The following is a 6,000-nucleotide window of genomic DNA, read 5'->3' as shown; positions in this document are numbered from 1 at the left end:
GCTAGAGGAGGCATTGCCCATTTTGAGAAAGCCATTTTCAATATTTTGAACTGGGGGCAGACGCGAACAGCGGTCCCCACCGGGACTGCAGAGACTGGTGGCAGGGACTGGGGGGATCTCCTGACAATGAGCAGAATCCCTTGACAATGAGCAGGTATTGTGGCATACTTTATTACAGTAGATGCATAATATGGTGACAGGGGCATGTGGGGGCATAATATGGTATAAGGGGCATTAAAGTGGGGGCATAATATGGTGACATGGGCATATTTTTGGGTGTTTAACACGGTGACAGGGGCATTACTGTGTGAAGCATAATATGGTGTCAGGGGCATTACTGTGACGGCGTAATGTGGTATAAGGGACACTATGTCAGTGAAAAGTAGCCTTTTCCTGCTAGGCACATCCACTGCAGCAAAGCCACGCCTGTTGCAGTGAGGCCATACACCCTGTGGGGGGCGTGCGTGCCTCTGGCACTCTCAAATGTTACATTTTTATATGTATGTTGGTTGGGGGGGTTTAGCGTTTGCACTGGGAGACAAATTGTCTTCAATCAGCCCTGACATTAGTTATTCTTCTTCATGATTAAAATACTCCAGTGATTACCACACATTTTTTCACTAATGGCAATTTCACCAGAGGGAATTAGAGCATTCATGGGACTTATATAGTATATTAAATGACATTTAACAACAACTTGCAAACATAGGTGTATGTTCATGTATAATTAAACAAAGCATTTGTATATACCATACATTGGTCAGCAGGAATTAAAAATAGACATTTCGAATGTGCAATTACGCAATTAAAACATTAACCATTGCAAGCTTGAATCCAACTGATACTGTAGTATCACAATCAAATAGAGAGCGATTTGCACTTAGAGATAGTCAAAATCTCATAATTCCATGAAGATTAGGGTCCATTTATCAACTTCACACCCAGACAAATTTACTTCATATTCAAACAATAATATGAAGTTATGAAGAAACTTCATCATACCGTTATTATTTATAAACCTTTCTCTTTATCAAAATACCATTATTTTCTTAATGCATGTTCACTGAAGAATAATCCAAAATGGCACATACATTTTTACAATACTTAATATCATAAAATATTGTAAATGATCTTAGATACAAATAGGCTCAGACTGGGCCACCGGGGAGCTGGTGAAATCACTGGTAGGCCCTACTGAGTATTAGCCATGCCCTCTTTTGTGTGAGGGTGGGGCCTACAAGAATCGGACTGAGAGGAGGTGAGGCGCACACTGTGCTCTCTTCCCTGGCCCTTAGCAGCACTGATGGGGCAGTATCTGTGTATCTGGCACTGTGGGGGCAGTATCTGTGTATCAGGCACTGCTGGGGGCGTATGTGTATCTGGCACTATTGAGGGTGTATGTGTATCTTGCATGCTGGGGGCATTTTGATATCTGGCACTATTGGGGGTGTATGTGTATCTGGCACTATTGGGGTGTATGTGTATGTGGCACTGTTGGTGGCGTCTGTGTATCTGGAACTGCTGGGGGCATATGTTTATCTTGCACTATTGGTGGTGTATGTGTATCTGGCACTGCTGGGGGCATATGTTTATCTCGCACTATTGGGGCATATGTGTATCTGGCACTATTGGGGGCATATGTGTATCTGGCACTGCTGGAGGCATATGTGTATCTGGCACTATTGGGGGTGTATGTTTATCTGGCACTATTGCAGGCATATGTGTATCTGGCACTATTAGGGGTGTATGTGTATCTGGCACTATTGGGGGCATATGTATATCTGGCACTTCTGGGGGTGTATGTGTATCTGGCACTGCACTAATAGGAGCGAATGCATATCTGGCACTGCTGGGGTTGTATGTGTATCTGACACTATTGGTTGTGTATGTGTATCTGGCACTATTGGGGGCATATGTGTATCTGGCACTATTGGGGGTGTATGTGTATCTGGCACTATTGGGGGCATATGTGCATCTGGAACTTCTGGGGGTGTATGTGTATCTGGCACTGCAAAAATGGGGGTGAATGCATATCTGCCACTGCTGGGGTTGTATGTGTATCTGACACTATTGGTTGTGTATGTGTATCTGGCACTATTGGGGGCATATGTGTATCTGGCACTATTGGGGGCATATGTGTATCTGGTACTGCACTACTGGGGGCATATGCAACTCTGGCACTCTACTAGGATTATTATGTGTATCTGGCACTACACTGGGTCATTATATGTATCTGGCACTATAATGGGTCATTATGTGTATCTGGCACTATAATGGGTCATAATGTGTTTCTGGCACTATACTGGGTTATTATGCATATCTGACACAACTGGGATCATTATGTCTATCTGGCACTATACTGGGTCATTATGTGTATCTGGCACTGCTGGGGTCATAATGTTTATCTTGCACTATTGGTGGTGTATGTGTATCTGGCACGATTGGGGGCATATGTGTATCTGGCACTGCACTACTGGGGTAATATGTGTATCTGGCACTCTACTAGGATCATTATGTGTATCTGGCAATATACTGGGTCATTATGTGTATCTACTGTTCTCTCCCGATGTAACTCAGGTGCATATACTACTGTTCTCTCCCAGTGTAACCCAGGCACATATACTACTGTTTTCTCCTGGTGTAACTCAGGCACATATACTACTGTGCTCTTCCAGTGTAACCCAGGCACGTATACTACTATTCTCTCCCGGTGTAACCCAGATGCATATACTACTGTTCTCTGCCAGTGTAACCCAGGCACATACACAACAGCTTGAAATGGGCAGCAAGGTAGAGCTCTTTTTCGTTACATACTATGCTAGGTGGCACCTATGATGGCTGGCCACTCCTCTCTGGTCATGTGGCCACACCCCTTCCAGCATATGGCAATGCCCCTTAGTGGGCCCCTGTGATTGCATTTCCCTGGTGGGCCCTTCATGCCCTAGCCATCACTGAATACAAATACAGTAATTCAGCATCCTTAATAACACATTTCTCTGGAGCTGATTATTTAATTATCACATTAACATTTCCATATACTGTATTTTATATAGTAACATAGTAACATAGTATCTAAGGTTGAAAAAAGACAATTGTCCATCGGGTTCAACCTATTTGTGGTCTCCTATGCACGATTATTTTGTATAAAATTTTGACTGAAGTTGCTGACTGCCGTTCCAATTAACCCCTCTTTTTTTATAATAACCATAGTGCGTGACTATGCCCCGTAACCCTGGATATCCTTATCCATTAGGAATTTATCTAACCCATTCTTAAAGGTGTTGACTGAGTTGGCCATTACAACTCCCTCAGGCAGGGAATTCCAAACACGTATCGTCCTTACCGTAAAAAAGCCTTTACGCTGTATTGTATGGAATCTCCTCTCCTCTAACCTGAGCGAGTGTCCACGAGTTCTCTGTGTTGATCTGACCAGAAACAGGTCCTGCGCAAGATCTGTATATTGTCCCCTTATATATTTGTAAATGTTGATCATGTCCCCTCTTAATCTCCTCTTTTCCAGTGTAAACATGCCTAGTCTTGCAAGCCTTTCCTCGTATTCCAGCGTCTCCATACCCTTAATTAGTTTGGTCGCCTGCCTTTGAACCTTTTCTAGCTCCAGGATATCCTTTTTGTAGTAAGGTGCCCAGATTTGTACACAGTATTCAAGGTGTGGCCTCACAAGTGATTTATATAACGGGAGTATAATACTCTCGTCCCTAGCATCAATTCCCCGTTTTATGCATGCTAATATCTTATTAGCCTTCTTTGCTGCAGTCCTACTTTGGGTACTACTGCTTCATTTTCTATCTATGAGGACACCAGTACAGAATCCCCTAATTTTACCCCATTTAGTAGGTAGGTGTTATTTTTGTTCTTGTTACCACAGTGCATTACCTTACACTTGTCTGTATTGAAGCGCATTCTTCATTTCGCTACCCAAGCTTCTAATTTCACTAAATCATTCTGAAGCGACTCAGCATCCCCCTCCGCATTTATAACTTTACACAATTTGGTATCATCTGCAAAAATTGACACCATGCTCTCTAGACCTTCTGTTAGGTCGTTAATGAAAATATTGAACAATAGCGGTCCTAATACTGAGCCTTGCGGCACACCACTTAGCACTTCAGTCCAAGTTGAAAAAGATCCATTAACCACAACGCGCTGCTCCCTATTATCTAACCAGTTTTTGACCCAAGTGCATATTGTGCTTCCTAGCCCTGATTCTTGTAGCTTGTAGATAAGTCTCATGTGTGGTACAGTATCGAACGCTTTGGCAAAATCTAAAAAGATTACATCCACCTCTTTACCCTGATCTAGGTTTGCGCTTACTGTTTCATAAAAGCCAAGTAGGTTGGTTTGACAGGATCTGTCCTTCATAAACCCATGTTGATTCCTTTTAATGACCTTATTGACTTCAAGGAACTTCTGAATACTATCTCTTAGAATACCTTCCAATACTTTCCCCACTATAGATGTAAGACTAACTGGTCTATAATTACCTGGTTCAGCTTTACTTCCCTTTTTGAATATAGGCACTACTTCCGCTATACGCCAGTCTTTGGGAACCATACCTGATATTACTGAATCCTTAAAGAAAAAAAATATTGGCTTTGCAAGTTCAGAATGAAGCTCCATTAGAACCCTTGGGTGAATACCATCGGGACCTGGTGACTTATTAATCTTTAAATGTTTTAATCGGTCACAGACTACTTCCTCGCTTAAATAAGTATCAGTGGGATATTCTCATTATTAAGATTATATGTTAGTCCCTGAATTGGATCCTCTCTAGTAAATACTGTTGAAAAAAACTCATTTAGTGTGTCCACTATGTCATTATCATTTTTGCTTAAGACTCCCAACTTGTCTTTTAAAGGGCCTATACTCTCCTTCTTTAATCTCTTGCTATTAATGTATTTAAATAATTTTCTTTGCTACTAGTTTTCCAGTTTCTACTTTAGCCGCTCTTATTTCCTTTTTGCATATTTTGTTACATTCCTTATAGTGCTGAAATGACTCTGCTTCCCCGTCAGATTTGTATTTTTTAAATGCTCGCCTTTTCTTGCCCATAAGTTCCTTAATCTTTTTGTTAAGCCAAATCGGTTTATGATTTTTATTCCTTTTTTTGCTGCTCGTAGGAATAAATTTGAGTGTATTTTTAGCTAGCAAGAATTTTAGTACCTCCCATTTCTCCGTAGTATTTTTTCCTAAAAACAAACCTTCCCATTCAATATCCCTGAAAAATACCCTAATCTTATCAAAATTTGCTTTGCTAAAGTTTAGAGTCCCAGTTGAGCCAGTATAGGGCTATTTATGAAAACTGATATTGAATGTGACCATATTGTGGTCGCTGTTTCCTATGGGTTCCCCTACTATAATACCTGATACCAAATCCCCATTGTTTGTTAATACCAGGTCTAAGATTGCATTGTACCTAGTTGGTTCCTCAATTGGTTGAGCTAAGTAGTTATCATTATTCATTAAGTGTGTTTAAAAACATATTGCCCCTAACAGTATCACATGAATCGTTTTTCCAGTTTATCTCTGGATAGTTAAAATCTCCCATCACTACTATGTCTCCTACTCCTGCTGCTCTTTCAATTTGCTTTAGTAACAATTCCTCATCAGATGCGTTGATACCAGGTGGCTTATAGCATACACCCAATACTAACATTTTTTTCCTTTTTCCCCGCATGCAATTTCTACCCATAATGTCTCGACAGTGTCTACAGTCCCCTCCTGAATATCTTCCCGTATATCAGGTTTTAAAAACGGCTTTAAGTAAAGACACACCCCTCCACCCTTTTTATTTAGTCTGTCTCTCCTAAACAGTGTATAGCCCTCTAGATTGACTGTCCAATCATGAGATTCATCCCACCAAGTTTCAGTAATGCCTATAATATCATACTGTTTGCTTGCTGCAAGTATTTCTAGTTCACCCTTTTTACCAGTAATGCTTCTGGCGTTTACATACATACAACTAAGAAAAGTATTTTCCCT

This window comes from Pseudophryne corroboree, chromosome 1 (assembly GCF_028390025.1).
Source record: "Pseudophryne corroboree isolate aPseCor3 chromosome 1, aPseCor3.hap2, whole genome shotgun sequence".
Lineage (NCBI taxonomy): Eukaryota > Metazoa > Chordata > Amphibia > Anura > Myobatrachidae > Pseudophryne > Pseudophryne corroboree.
Note: the sequence above shows the minus strand (reverse complement) of the source record.